Genomic DNA, 17,646 nt, shown 5'->3' on the forward strand with positions numbered 1-17,646 from the left:
AGTAACCAAAAACATGTCTTAATCTCTACCATAATAGTGTCATCTGTGTACATTCATCTTTCGTAGGAGGCGTAACTTTGCTACGCACCGTAGACCGTTTCCGTAGCTGTAAACATGCCTAGTGAATCTTTTCCGTTTCCGATAAACATTGCATGTAACTGTATATTTATTAATTTCTTTTTACTTCACAGATTACCATTATGTAAATTACAGATACATCTACTTAAAATGCTGTAATTTAAAGAATGCACCTTGAAAAAAATTGTAGCCGCAGTAGAGAAGATACCAATTAAGTCAGTGTTTCCCGACGTGGGGCTAACGTACCATAGTGGGGCAATTTGTTTGTTAAGGGGGGTATTTAAAAATTTATTGAAATTATTTGGAATTTGAATTTCAGTTTCTCATTATTTTTGAACTTGATTTAATACAAATATAGATATAGTATGTGCACATATGAATACTTAACTTTGAACAACTTGTATAGAAACTAAATATTTTCGAAGATAACACTCGAAGTGGATATGATAAATTACTTTGAGAAAAAGCTTATTCGAAGCTTTTGGACTAGTAGCCATTAATTGCAACTGGGACCGTTTGGCGCCAAACCATGTTTCACAAACATAGCAGTTTACTGATGTTTATCTTTGTGTCTTTTCATATATTTCATATGTTTTTCTTATTTTATTATCGAAGGGTAATCTTTCTGAGATCGATTACTGGGTAAATAATAATTGTTACGGGTTGAAAGGCACAAATGAAACACATACAGAAATGTGTCCATCTGTCTGCAATACATTGCTTTGAAAATGATATTTATGATTGGAATTTTGTATTCATAGTGAAAAATAATGTATATAAAGTCTACTTCGATCTGCATCTGCTTTCAAAAGCAAATCAATAGTTTCATTAAGCTGCTGGTACATACATTTTTTAAATTAGCTATATAAAAAAATTGTATACTTAGATGCCAAAGAAAATAGAGACATTAATAAGTAAATATTATTGCGGGTATTACATTGAGAAAACAATTAACGATCGCGAACCCTTCTTACACAGTTGTACTCAAACAGCCCTACGTGAAGCCGTCCAAAACTTTCAAAGTTTAGTAGAACTAACAGACCCAGTAATTAGTTAGCATGGCTCGTTACACTAATTGTTGGTCACGCTCCCAAAAGGTTATTGTTTCTCTTCCTAATTACTTCATCGGCATTTCATATATTTAGCTATTAAATAATGTATTATTCCACAGTTTAAGTTCCGTAACCATTAACAAAAATCTTTGTAATTTTTTTTATTTATGATATAAAAAACTGTTCTTTTTGCTTGGAAAACTCGGAACCTTTTCACTGTTACATTAACCATCAAGCCTAATTAAACCGCCAATGTTTAATCATATAAATTTTATATATTGAGATTCCCTAATCCATATTGCACGCATATATTTTTGTCTAGTTCTATTATACTCTTTAGTAACGGGCAAGGACTTCTTTGCCCTTAATTTTTCAGAGTCTTAATTTGAACATAAAACTAATTTCATACATCAGTGTACTAGCGTTAATAGATGTTATATTTATATACATAAATAAAATATTTACACTATAATTTCACCCGTGATGATTCTGTTGGTAATTTTTTAATATATATATTTTTTGGCATGCGGGTTCCAGCACGGTGGTAATAGATTCGAACCCCGGCTGTGCACCGATGGACGTTCTCTCTATGTGGCAAGTAACACTCGCTCGTACGTAAAAACGTCAGGAACAGATGGCTGATCACTTTCTTGCCTTTTTAAAATCCCAATGATCACATAACATACATAAATCTGAGGCCAAGACGTCAAAAGATTGTAGCGCAAGTGGTATTAATTACTGAAAGTGTTTACATATTAAAAAAAACTGTCAATAAAAATGTGCCTATTTCGTATTAGTTAAGTAATATAATAGTAATAAATAAGGATTGCAATATAAAAATAGTTGTAAAATTTGATAGAATTTGTAACGTCTTTAAAGTGTTTTACTTAAAAAGGTATGTAAATGTAACAGCTGTAATAATTTTACAATAAATAATTGTATTTGTATATTTTAATGTTATAACTAACTTTCATTATTTAAAAACCAAAGTATTCTTTCTCTCAGTAAAAAAAAACTTAAGACCATAATCTTATTACTGCATTGTACTAGCGTTATCTTAGTTTTGAAATATTAGGACGTGGCCGTCCCTGCACAGTTTCAATTAGCAAGTTATCTCGTGGTACATATATTAAGGAACCCGCCTAAGATGCTTATCTGCACTGCCCCATACAATTATTAGATTATGTCGGATGCAATTTGCTTGATATGTGGATCTCATAGGATTAATTTTATACTTGTATTATTGTGGTGATTACTATCGACGACCCATTTTAATATTGCATTTGTGTATTTAACAAAATCTAAATAAAAAGTTTTTTACAAACACACAAATTATAATCGGATTTTTATTCGAATTCTAATCAGGCTTTTTTCATATGGGTCACATCATCTTAAGTGATACCACCGTGTGTTATGTTATATTAAGTGTATTAATCATGACCTATGTTTTCTCAAATCGGTCGTTACTACTAAACCCCTGTTTAAAAGTTTTCTTACTGATGAAATCCTATCATTGCTTCTCAAGTAACTTCCTTAACAAAATTAAAATAAAATTTCAAATCGCGTTAATTGAAAATAACTAATGAAATGTTAATAACAAATAACATCTAAAATTATACTGATCTGTCCTATTGAATTAATTATGTTACAGGAGGCAAACGGGCAGTAGACTCATCTGATGTTGATACTCACATTGCCAGAAGGCTCGCAAATGCGTTGCCGGCCTTTTAAGAATCGGTACGCTCTTTTTTTGAAAGACCCATTCGAATTAGTCGGAAATACATCATTGGGCAAAACTGCACTAAAAACGCTCATTTGTTAAACGACGTAACGATTGGTTGTTAAATATTTAACTGAATTAATTATATTATCGTTAGATGACTATTAGGTTATGTTAACTTGATACTTTCGTATTAATTTGATAACCAAACATTAATAGAAGGCTCGCAACGCCTCGTGTTTTGAATGACTTGATTGATAAAAACGTATTTAGATTCCTATGTGAACGTTCATGCAAACTTCTCAATATTAGTATGAATACTATGCATCGCTCATTCCTATACACGCTATAAAACCTTGTCTCAATAGCCTTTTTACAACGTAAACGTATAAATTCGTAATAAATTAAACAAACAAGATCCCGTCGTTAGTAGCAAACAAGCTGTTCAAAACAAAGACGTAAATTTTGAGAATTACACGAAATTTTCATCACGTAGAACTCCCAAATTTTTGCTTTGAACGATGAGGAATTTTTCAACGACAAAATATTCGTAATCAACAACATTTTTGTAATATCAACCACTTTTCATATTCCTTAGCGAGTACACGTCGTGGAACATGCCATGCTGCGACCATTTATTAAATGGTTGATTTCATGGTACTTGAGATAACTAAATACACGAAGAAAGACAAAGCAAGTGTTTGTATAGATGCTTCATTTGCAACTCTTTTCTTCTACATAGGAAGAGTCTTTATAGATATTAATGTCATACAACAGTATTACAGATAAAAGATGCAAAAGTGTTCCATTTTTAAAAATAAATCCAGCCCGAGGCTCATATATTCAAAGAGGCAACACAAAGAAAAAAATATGCCGCGCTTGTGTTATGAGTAACTGTGCAGAGATAAACACGTAGATTAATAAATAAATAATAGCACTAGCTGTTACTAAATTAAACTAATAAATGTTTGAATATAATCATAGAATAAATTATTAATTACAAAGGCGACGCGACACGACATGACAGTGTCAGTGTATTTTTGTCCGTTTATAAAAAAATCCCTAATAAATTGAACTTTTAACGTCAGATCCACGACTAACGGATATTTGTACGGTTTTTACGCATGTTTAACTTGACTTCCTATGCCCTCTAAGTTACCGTCTGATCGATCCTGGGCATATCAAATTATTCACAAATACTTTATACATATGTTTATAAGATCCCATAGAATCTTATCCAAATACACGAATTCCGAAAGTTCGTATACATTATTATGTTCAACAACGTTGACTTGGAACTGTCAAAATCTTCTGTAAAAAAATACAATCAAACAGTTACTATTAATAAAACAAAATGAAAAATATTTGCGGTAATGTCCCGGTGGCATCGATCACTTGTTAATTGAGTAATGGCCGATGTGACAGCGGCTGATTGATCGGCGGCTAAATATGACGTATCACTGTTGCGTCTAACGCACGCTTAACTTTGACTAAATGTTTATTTGGTTAGTTCGGGAAAGGTGAGGCATATATAATGGTACTATAAACACTTTATTGAACGACGCGATTTTCGGCTAGTACGTTGACGTCATACCCTGACTTATGTGTTTACTTTGTTTAATTATAGAATCCCCTGGTCTCTCAAAGGCTCGTCTGATGTTAAGTGACAGCGCCACCAGTGCATTGAAGCCTTTTAAGAATTGGTACGCTCTTTCCTTAACTACGTTAAACAACATCTTCACAACCTGTCCTGTGATGAAACTGAAAATATTATTGAGCAACAAAAGTTTAATTATAAAAATGTGTTACGTAGAAATTATTGTCAAGTACAGTATCAAAAGAGACTATCTGACACAGGGATTCCTAGTATGTGGACTAGTGAACTTACTTTTAACTAAACATCTTTTTTATTATATAACAAAGATTTTTTCCTAAAAAAAACATTTTTTTTTTACGTATAAAGAAAAAAGGACACTAACAATAGAAAAAAACTAAAATGTTGACTACAGCTAATTTCAGGATGTTGGTTTTTTGTGACGGTGTGCGCGTGAGTCGTAAAAATTTACTCTCATAATTTTCCCTAACGCACCAAAAGCAGTATAACTTCAAAAAAAGTTATTCCGATCACTAACGATATATACAATTTCGCATTAGACTAGGAGAGGCCTTTGGACCGATTAGTGGTTATACTAGTCAATGATCCTTCCTTTAGGTTAGAGAAACTGTAAACCATCCTTACTTCACTAGTAAGTATTAGTGCCTGATGTCTATAATATCGATATCGTCGATTTCGACTTTAAATATACCAGATTCTTACGATATTTTCTTACCACGTACAGAGAAGGCAACAAACGGGTTTCGAAAGCACGATATCAATGTTGAAAAGCACACTTATAATCTCCACTTAATAGATGTTATGATTACTTGCGCCGTTGGAAATAATATTTTTTTGCCCACGGGTTTGTGTGACGGTGAAACATTGATGAGATCTCTAGAGATCAACAAATTGGGTCACATGCACATCACTCAAAGGGTCCTAATATTTAATAATTGACCCGCATACTTGCAATTATACCTATTCATGAACATCAGTCTATCTCAGTATTATTTCTCTTTCACGGCGTAAAGTCTAAAAGAGTATATTTTTTCTGTGACCCCTGCAACTCTACAAGGTTTGCAAATGTGAGCCAAACTATTATACTAAACATTTTTTTAAGTAGGTGATAAACTTTCTGTGCATGTGTTGGTATCAGGGATTCCTAATGATGTGTATTTATGTAGCCATTTGCCGTAGGAGTACTAATCGTGCCAACAAAAAAGAATTAAAGGGTCTTTGAAAATCTACTTGGTGTACCACTTTTGGAAAAAATGTATTATTCAATAAATGATTATTGGCGTGAGACACTGTAGTTGATATAAATTTAATAACATTTGATATGATATATACGATACAAATAATATAAGAATTGACCAATTCATTCACTAATAATGTAAAATGTAAAACTCCTTTAAAGACAAATTTGTGTCTTTCTGAAATAGTGCCATATGTAAACCTAACCGGAGTCAATCTACCTATTTTTTATAATAAAAAAATTTCAAGAATATGGTACAAATGTTATGCTGGTACAATCGAAAATTTATATATTTTGCCGCATGATTTTGAATATTACATAGAAATTATGTCAATTAGCTAATTCTTATATTATTTGTATTGATAAAATATCACATTATTAATGTAATATTAATGAATGTTTCATGCAAATAATAATACATTACTTCCAAAAGTCGATTTTTAAATACTCGTAATAGTAGGATGATTTCTCAATGTTTTTGCTAAACTATTATAAACTTTGATTTCCATACAAAAGTTATTTTTCCTATACACTTCTAGATAATTTTTTGGCACAGCCAATTTCTCCCCATGTCACTTCGACAGTTGTCTATTCTCGTTGACTTAAATTATCTTAAATACTTATTTATGTTTTTGTGAAGGAATAAGGACGTTAGTAAAATATACATACAGGCAAGAGATAAAATGTTGAGCTTCTTAAACAAGGATACATAACTATCAAGATTATTTGCGCCACAAATTACTCTAACTCAGTTTTTTTCAGCTTTAAATGCTCCAGTTACTTCGACTGAAATTGCCCAAACTGTAATTCCATATCTAAGTATAGATAAACATATGCACGTTAAGCAGCTAATAGTGTATCAGTTTCCCTTAGTCGTTTTAACAAATTAATGAAGCTGGCTATTAACTCTGTACTCACTTGTTCATTATTCTTTGTGTCTAGATTATTGTTTTTATATTTTAAATCTACATTTTTGTAGTTATATACCATTCATGAACAGTTATTGGGTTTTAGAGGCAAATGCCCTTTTAGAATTTATATACCTCCAATAAACCCAATAAATATGGTGTGAAAATTGGCGACTGGCAAATATTTCGTCAAATAATTGACACGACCTGTGCACAACACAAATAGAAATAAAACCCGATTTACTTCCGTACCACTAGCCAAAAGTTTACTAAAATAACCAGATAATGTTGCTCTGGTTTTGGTTAAGACTCTTTAAGTGTTAACAAAAGGGATTTTAAAAGAGAAAATTACAGCACGAGCGTACCCGGAAGATAGGAACAGCTATTTTCAGTTAATTTTTAATAAACTTTTTATAAAGATTAAAAACTGTGTCAAGAAGATATCTATTCTGCTTTTTCACAGTTTTTCTAGTTATAAATTCTTTTTTACCTGCCTACGGCTATTACTATCATCTTCGAAGAATTTTTGAACAGCTCTTATAACTATCAGGTATTTTACATCGTTTAGCTAAGCCAGGTACATCTAAGCCATTAAGATTATTTGTCTGAAAATGTTGGTTAGTTTTGGTCATGTTTATTTTTACATAATTTAATTTCATCCAGTTGATGACGTCGTCTTGAGATTTAGTATGTTATGTTTACGGTTAGCTTAACTTCTATTTGTATCCAATAAACTCCTCCAAGTTTTGGTTGTAATAAATAACCTCTTATTTTCAATATACGGTCTACATAATTTATGAGTGAAAAACTAAAGGATTAAAAATGTGTTATTACTAAACTGTAGCACTAAAATTTATTGGCTATTTATATAATTAACTAATAAATATATATGTGTAACTTAACTAATTTTAGGTTACATAATTTTCGCAATAAATTATTTTATACCCTTATATAATCAGTTACCATAATTTATTTCACTTCAGAAGATTATTGCACGAACGGCATTATAAAAACGTGATAAAAATATTTAAGTAACATAAAGTTCTGTACGACAATAACATAGACCGCCGACGATAAAAGTTCAAAACACACAGTTTTATAACTCCATAAAAATAACATTACAACAACAATAAAATGATTTTTAAAATTTCCGCAATGTGAACGATAAATTTTAATAGGTTTAGGGTATAACGGTGAAAAGTTTAATAAAACACATTAATGAAAGCTGCTTAAAAGATAAGTTTAAATACTCTTAATATGTCTCAATTATTACTTAAACGCAAATATAGTACTTTATATCCCTTCAATTAAGCCCAATCTCTATGGTTCTAGACCTAAAGTGTCGGTAAAACAGTTAAAAAAACAAAAGCATAACGCATTCGAATTTTTTAACCAAGTACTTGCGGCATTACGACACCAATGCTCTTGTCTATGATCGTTTCAAGTGATCCTACTTGAAACAGATAAAATCAATACTCCTTGCAAAGATTTTTCCACAGATAATACAACAATATAACAGTTTATCGCTTCTGTACCAACGTGCTTCGGGCAAATTGAGCCAATCGACACACCTTTGTAGGATGAGCGAGTTTGATCAAATATTTGCTGCTTCTAGGGAATTTCACATAACGATGTAACTTTGTTCCAACTTATTGGCGCATTTCGAACGATTTAAAGTGAAGTATCTTTTTATATATTGAAAAGTGTACGTCAAAAGACTAAAGTACTGAAATATTATATTACATTGAAAGTTTACTGTTTTTGGTGTTTGGCAGTCATACTTAGGTTTTAACTCGGAATCTTCAACTTAGAGGTTGACGCGTACCGAATTTGATTCACAGTAAAACAATAGTTATTTTCTTCCTTACAACTTTTTTTTATTAGATAAGAAAGCGAGCCCAGGAAGAAAAAAAATACTTTAAATTATACCTCAAATATTTCAATTGCCAAGATTCAACAAGTACAGTAACTCTGTGTATACAAGTATTTGTATGGAGCAGACATGTTTCTGTATATTTTATTGATAACCATTCCTTTGGCAAGCAGTTGTTTTGTCTTTTGTGTATGGCTTATAAATTTCTAAAGAGGTTTCTTTAAAATCTATGATATTACATGTCAGATATATCAAAGGGACGAGACTAGCTGCCCACGACACAGAGAAATCGACCAGTGAACTTTCTCTTTTAATTAAAGAAATAAAGTTTTTCTTTATTTATTTTTTCAACCTATCTCAACAAATTCTTTCATAATTCGGTTAGATTAAACCGTCACCACGATTGAAAACAATAAGTTTCCAATTTGTGTGGCTTTGGTAAACACATAAATCTTTCACGCCCGTTCAAGCACGATCGGATATTGATAATTTTTACCCCGATCCTGGCAAACACTCCGTGACACTCCGGAAGGTTGTACAAAATTGATTCATTGATTGTTTCATTCGTGATAATTGTAATATACTTTATTTAGATCATATCTATACATTGAAAGAAAACTATAGATCCCGCATTGTGATCTTAATGATAAGAGCAGTCCAGACAGCCCAGAAATAATAACTTCTTAACTTCTCCAACTATCAATATAAAAACAACAAATATTTTATTTATTTATCTAAGGCCAGGTCAAATGGTTATTCTGCCTGACAACAACGTTATAAATAATACTTTATTTGTTTATTAACTAACTTTGCGTTACAATATAAAAATTGCACATAATTAAATGAAATGGCGGCCTTTCCCTATCGAGCGAGCTCCTACAGACAGCCACTGTGAGAAAAAATTAGTAAATTAGATATAATAGACAAGAAGTGCAAAAATAAATTACAAATAGTTATTAGGACAAAACTAATCAGGAACAAAAAACAAACTAAACTACAATAGATACATGAAAAACAGTGCACATGAATCACGATAATTTAAGATGAGACTTTTATTGTTATTGTAACTTTTGATATGCAAAAAATAATTTGAATAAATAATATTTCTATAGTAACTCTTTTGATTGAGATATCATTCCATCCCTAAGAAATATAAATGTACTGATTCATTCTAGGCATCCTCCTCGGAACGATCACCTTACCTTTCGTCTTCAGGGGCCACTCTGCGCTCAATAAATCAAAAAAGTATGAATAGAGTGTACTAAATAACAGCAACGTACTTGTGAGCCTCTGGAAATGTAAGTGTCTATGTGCGGCAATATTACATTCGACATTAGGTGAGCCTTCTGCCGGTGTGTTTGTTTTTATTTCTTTAATTCAAAGTGGCGTTGGTCCTTTTATAAACTAAACAATAATGTGCGTCTGTACAGAAGGAGAAAGACGCAAGGAAGAAGTGGCTATTTGATACCTGCTTCGTTCCTTGCATTTGTAGCTTATTATATGGACAAAAGTTACAATAGAAGTTTTAAAGCAAATGATTATATTAATTTAACAAAAGTTTGTCGTCTAATATAACCTGGAGCCTTAGTTCCTAATCCTGACGGTTTGCCCCCTCTGATATTAAAAAAAAACTTTTTTAATAACGCACAAACTTAAAATGGAACAAGTAGTAAAATATATTTCAGTATGGCCCATAATATATGAACGCAAATAATAATAAACTTATTGTACCTATATAGCGATCCCTATTTCAAGGCTCAAGAAAAAAAACATTATTTCACTTGGAAGCATACAATCAACAAACATAAGTGTGAAGTTTTGAAATATCTGGTACATATCCGGTACAGCCTCTCTGTCTCGTCATAGAATATAAAAAGCAGATGCTATATTAAAATAACTACGGTAATCCCAAAGTTATGGACCCTGATTTCCGAGTTTGTCTTTATGATATTATTCTTTACAGGCAAGTTAAATTTTGAAGTCAAGCCGGTTCTCACAATGTTAGTGGTGATTGTCAGATACATAAAAGAAAAGTTCTACTAGCCCTTACACTAAGATTCACTATGTTCTACATACTAATTTGAGCATATGACAGGTTTAGAATATATTGTTTAGTATTGTGCGTGTATAAAGTTTCGAATCGATAGTGAAAATTTAGTTCTACAGAAAGTGGTTAATGAAATCAAATCAAAGTCATAAATTATTGATTCATATAGGTAACACAATGTACACGTATGAAGGTCAATAAAAAATAAATATATCTTAAATGCTTCTAATTTTAATTTTTCTGCCAGTTCTCAAATCAAGGGCGTAGAACGGAAGAGAATAACAGGTAATAAAATCTCCGCCACTCTTTTTAATCGTCAAGTTTTTTTTGTACTACACTGGGAACAACACGCAAATACATAGTCAAAAATAACTAACATCACCGCATACACGAATTCAAGTCCGACCAGTCACCACACGTAGCACCTGTTCACGAGTATCAGCATGGCTATCCTTACAACCCTAAAACAGGTTATGATTGCGTCGTGTGTGGTATGGTGTGGTCAGTGTTTGTGTACAATCGGTACATTGGCATTAGGTAGTTGTGTTACCGTTAAAAGTTTTGTTTTATGGTAAAAAAATTCCTTAACCAGTTCAAATGATGTACATTGGAATAAAAATACGTGACATCTAACATACCGCAACTCTATGAGTGGGTAGTGTGACAATGTGCTGCGGAAGTGAGGAGAGGGGTGACTGTTTGTGACATTTTCATTTTTCACATTCCACGTTTACAAAAAAGCACACGAAAATTTCGGCAGCCATAAATATTATGTGATTTATTTGTCATATCAATTTTGCAACGAAGATTAATACATTAAAGTCAGGCATAAATTTCACTCATAGTGTCATTTTCGTTTGGTTATAATTATACACTTTAAGCCTTTGATATAATATTTTATTCATGTCACAGAATATGAAAAGTTTTTTAATGTTACTGCCATAACTGTGACTCTAAAACAGGGTATGTTTTAGAAGTCTTGACTACAGATATAACTTAATACAGCGAGGAAATGTTGCCAGCGTTAAACTTTTTAATTTTGTTTTTATAAAAAAAAAAAATTTATTACTATGTAGGTAAGTAAAATTGTGAATATTGTATTTTTGATTGTAATAATTAATAAATGAAATGTAATAAAAAAATTGACGTTGTCCTCATATTCCGCAACCCAAAAAGTACTGTCTTCACCCAACGCTTTTTTTAATTCAGAGACTCATCTTTAACCACATTCTGAAAAACCTAATTATCACTATCGATTCGAAACTTTACACATTTACTAACAATCTAAGTAACATCCTCTAAACCCATCGTATGCTCAAACCGAAAGAATTCTTCTAGTGTAACAGTAATTACATTATAAACGTAAGTGTTATGTAGAATTTATTACGTCAAAGTCAAAAATAATTTATTCGCATAGATCTTCAATGTACTTTATGAACGTCAAAAAAATACATGAAATCCTTCTAATTTTACATTTACTGCCATTTCTCAAATCAAGGGCGTAGAACGGAAGTGAAGATCTGGCAATAAACTCTCCGCCACTTTTTTTAACCGCCAAGTTTGTTTTTCTCAACGTTTGTTAGCAACCAGTCAAGTTCCTAAACTCATTTATATATGAAATCTAAGAGGCTAGCAGCCCACGACATAGTGAATCCTAGTTTGGAGGCTAGCGCTTTTTCTTTTTTAACTATAAATCCTTGTTTTATTATTTAACTATTTGGTGGATATTAAAAAAATATCCGTATTTTAGTAGGTATTCTAATATTTATAATTGTGTATGTTTTCATTTTATAAAAATATCACGAACTTAGATGTAGAGTGATTTTGGTTTCGACAAAAAATAGACTACCAAGTTACCAAATGCAAATCGAAGCAAGAAAATGCATTTTCCACGTAAAAAAATTTAATAGGTTTCCGGTGAAGTTTACAAAGACCGGGGTCAAATGTCGGCTCGCTGAGGGGTTGCATCATTATTGTACAAACCCTTGTCTAATTGTTTCCTTCGACGTATCAATTTGCAAGCAATTTCACCTCGAAAGTGAACCGCTGAAGCAAGTTTAAATGTGGAATGACTAGGAAGGTTTTTGAATTTAGAATTTTTATTCTTCATTACATTTAGGTTTCGTACTACTGTTAATTATAATTTATCGTCATCAATATATTACACCAGAGTGTTTACCAGATTTGTAAAAACTGAATTTCAGGAGTCTATATTTAATAAATTTGATCAATTTAACTAATTTGAAATTATTTAAATTATTTATAAAATCAATATCTTTAGATTTGACATGTTACTTTTGTCGTAAGCATTAAAAACCTCGCAACCGTATTAAATAATGTTTCTCCGTCTGAGACTCCGAAGCATAGGTACATTCTCAAAATCACTTACACCTATAATATTATACATGTTCGCTATTCCTTAGCTTCGGAATTCTTTTATTCAAGAATGCACCCATGAAATCCGATAGTGATCTTGTTATATCAATCTCGCCTGACATCTTAATGGATTATAGAGACGAGGGGAGGCTGAGACAAAAAAACTTGCTGATTCTATACTGTGTAATTTGTTAAGTCATCCAACGAGATACCGTGTGTCGTATATCGATCTTTATTAGGTTAGTTTCCCGAAAATATCTACTGTATTGGCTATTAAATTTACACAATAAACGATGTCATTTATGTAAGTCTTAGTTACTTGTGTTCAGACACGTGATACTGTCTATATGTACTGTGGAGTGTACGTGTAGATATATACACTACGTAGTTGTGACTCTAATTATAATGTAATGGCGATATTTTTCTCATGTCTGTATTGCCTTACAAGGCGCTTATAAGAAATTTACATCCAATTCTGAAGATAGAACTTTTAAGAAGTGCTTGCATGTGACATTATTGGAAGTTCAAATATTGTCTTTTGGATGAAATAATAATCTTTGCATTACAAGCATGCATTAGTATTCAATGTGACGCGCGAACAATAACAGATTTTGCATTTGTGTGAACTGAAATGCGGTCAAATTTCTGGAATCGAAATTTGAACAAAAACATTCCTACTGTTATAAAATACATCCATAATAGATGTTTAAATATTATACTTTATGAGGGCGTTATGCCTACTAACAAAAATCAATATAGCAACTATTGTAAAACCGGTTATTATTACGGTAGGCCTACGCCGAAAGATCGTAAATCTTAAATTATTATAAAAGAAATTGATAATGTTAAAATCTTGCAGAATAAAAGGATTTTTATTAGTTATATTCATTTATAAACACGAAAATACTTGAATTGAATTCACAAATATACAAAACTCAATATATTTAATCATATAAGATGAAATTATTGAGTGTATTCTTGTCTATTTATAATCTAGAATACTTTATTTATTTGAATTTAATACATAATATATAAACACTGTGCGCACATAACAAAACACACAGCCATTTAAAATTACATTATCACACAAAATTTCCATACAAAAAACCTTTTGCACCGATTTATAATACCATAAAAAATATTTTTTGGGCTCTTAACAATATTGCATTTTACACGTTTACATACTGAACGTATTGACTATCTTTGTAAGAGGCTGGTGCTTGTAATAGGAGTATAGAAGTCCTGTGGTTCACCAGCCTTCCATCCTGGACGGAAATCATACATTTTAGTACTGTGCCTAAACTAAAGTAACAACCAATTTACCTCAAATGGGTTACCATTATTATTGTAAAATTTTTCATTAAAATCTTTAATATGATTTTTAACAGAAATCGAATTTCTCCAATGATTAAAATAAATTTGAGTCGGACGATAACGCCCTCTTTACGCCCTTATCGCTATCATCCAGTAAACGCAATTTATTATGTTTATAGAGCTATAAGCCTTAGATGCAACTGCTCCTAAATAGAATCACGAACCGCCCATGCTTTTAGCCGAAAATAGTATCGCGAATACTTGCCCGAATTGCGACGATGTGGCGCCGACGGAAATTTATGTGGAAACTGGGGAATCGAATACCTTAAACATTGAAATTTTCTATTTTGGTTTAAAATCCGGTGTTGCACATGTAAAATAAAACCAAATCAATGTATAAATAATAATAGTTCGTACTAAACGTAATGTTATATGCAATTATAAAATGTTATTGCATTTCGATATAGGACTCCGTACTAGTAAATGAACTTTGAAATGGGGCGGGTTGTTTAAGACATATTTTCTTAATAAGAATAACATTTACTTACATAAAATAAATGTACTAAAGTAAGCCTATATGTAATAAATACAGTGCAGGAATAAACGGGAAAGTATATGAGTTTTTCCTCCAACTTCGATTTTGTTCCCTTTGGAGTAGAGACTCAATACTTGGCGATTAAAAAGAGTGGCGGAAAGTTTCTTGCCAGTTCTTCTTCCCCGCTCTACGCCCTTGACTTGCGAACTGGTAGAAAATGTAAATTTACAATTAATTTAACTTCTTGTTGTCTACCTATATAAATAAATATATTTAGAGTTTGCGTTTCATAGGCCGTGGTGTTCAATTGCACAGGCACTTATTAAAGATTTAAGTTGGCGCCTAGTAGATAGTACCGGTGACACCAGATCTGGTTCTTTCCTGGCTCAACGAATAAGTATCACAATACAGCGAGGAAATGCTGCCAGTGTTAAAGGTACACTGCCACAGGAGCCAACCTTTAAAAAAAAATTGATTTTCTTTTTAATAGTTTTTAATTATAACTTTGTTCACTAAGAAAATAATAAATACTGTACACTTGATTGTAATCAATGTAACTATTCTAAACGAGTAAATTTTATTACTATACAGATTAAACTAAAGTTTATTACCCTTGATGTCGCAAAACTGTCGCAAATATATCCAGAGACAAGACTGAGCGCGGTTAAGTGGCGAAATCATATGCGGAATTAGCGACTGCTGGTGGAAGACAGTTTGTGAGCTCCACTCAGACAGTAGCTTCCGGGATCTGAAATACTTTAAAGACTTACTGATTCAGTAATGTTGCAGGCCCATGTAGTCTATTCTGTTTAGGGCAAAATAGCTAGCTTATTGTTATCTACGGGGTTCAAGGGATAAGATAGAAATATGTTATTAGATAAAAATTTAATACTACAAAATAAACAATCAGACAAGAATGTATTGCAAAAATTGTATGATTCACAAACATAATCGCATCTTCTAAAACGTGGCGATAAGTACTAGTTAAAACCTTAAGATTAATAAAAAAAATCAATGACATCATATCAAATATTTAGCCTTTTAGACTTCAACCTAATCATTATGAAAAACACTTTTTGAACGGATTAAAGCTATGTATTATTATTAAAAACTTATTTCAGTTTACATGCATTCTTTGTCTTAACAAAAATATTAACTATTATGTCGCATATGAAAATTACAACCTTTTTAGGTCTGGGCCTCAGATTTCTGTATCTGTTTCATGATCATTAGTAGGTGATCAGCCTTCTGGCTTGACGCACGACGTCGACAAGCAAGGTCTAAGGCAAGCTGGTTACCTCACCATGTATTCCTTCACCTTTCGAGCGAATGTTAAATGCGCACATAGAAAGAAAATGCATTGGTGCACAGCCGGGGATCGAACCTACGACCTCATGAACGTGAGTCGCACGCTGAAACCACTAGGCAAACACTGCTCATGTACAAAGTCATATCACAAATGACTTTGTACATTAAACTTATCACAATGTTAAAAGTTCTAAAGTATAACACCTAGCAGTCGAGTTATATATATGTCAAATAGGCAAAACGTCTCCAATAATAGAGTGTACAGGAAAAAGCCTTATAAACTCGATATATAAATTATGAAGATCACTCAAGCGTAGAATGCCAACAGGAATCAATTTATCTTACGAAGCCATCGTAAAAGTGAAATATACATAAGTAATATAATTTATTCAAGCACTGGCTTGTCTATATATATTGTATTTATTATATGTTATGTGAGAGCAGTGTTGTTCTAATGGTTTGGACGTTTGACTCTCATAGCCGAGGACTCTTGTAGCAGATAGAACCACACGAAAAAACATATTCAGGAATCCGGCAAGATAGACCCAAAAGGTCGTTGACCTGTGTCATAAAAAGCTGATCCTACTTGTTTATTACGAAAAATAAATAATCACGAAAGAGATACAGTAATCTGAAGCTAGACCTAGATGTTTATTATTTATTTATAATTCAGTAAAATACCATTTCTTAGCTATGTTTTGACAGTTTTTTTCTTAATAAATCAAGCATGTTAGTAAAATGAACCAAGGTCTAGTTGAGATTGCTGCAGTACTGAAATATATTGTATGTAAAATCAAAATATTATATATATTAGGAATTATATTAGTTCCAATAACCTGTATGCCTATTTTTTATTGAACAGGCATCAATAGGTAACCACTAATAGTGATTCATGTCTGTGTTTTATTGTTAGAAAGATGATCAGCCTTCTGTCTCCAACATATGTCCACTATAATCGTTGCGTCTTACGATGTTTTTCTTCAGTAAGGACTGCTATTTAGGCTTTTATAAAAACTATTACCGGGGCTCACCTTTTTATTGAATATCACGTTAAACCGATTATTTTAATACACCAGCGGGCAAACGTAAAGGTGGCGTATCTGATGTTAAGTGATACCACCCATGGACTCCAATTCCAGAGAGCTTGCTAGTTCCTTGCCTATCAAGAATCGCTCTTTTCTTGAAGAACCCTAAGTCGAATTGGTTTGGAAATACATCAGTGGGCAGCTGGTTTCACATAGTGGTGGTGCCTGGCAACAACTGCCTTAAAAAATCTATCCTAGTTCTAGTATTGAATCCCTAACGATCGCGATTCGATGACAATTCCGCAAACTTGAATTATTAGCATAAAACATCAAAACTCGCATTAAAGTGTCCGAAATTTCTGCAGCATCCCTTAAAATATTCTCCCTTATCCCCCGGGTTCAGTCGAGCGGATGTATGGGATAAGTCACAAATTGAAGAGTGTTGCTTTAAAACCTAGTAAAAAACAAACGATAGATTTTTTGAATTAAATCAAAAGCGAATGAGGAAAGTTTATACATATTTATTACCGTACGATGTCGCGTATTTTTTTGTATTAT

The sequence above is a fragment of the Pieris brassicae genome, chromosome 7 (assembly GCF_905147105.1).
Source record: "Pieris brassicae chromosome 7, ilPieBrab1.1, whole genome shotgun sequence".
Taxonomy (NCBI): domain Eukaryota; kingdom Metazoa; phylum Arthropoda; class Insecta; order Lepidoptera; family Pieridae; genus Pieris; species Pieris brassicae.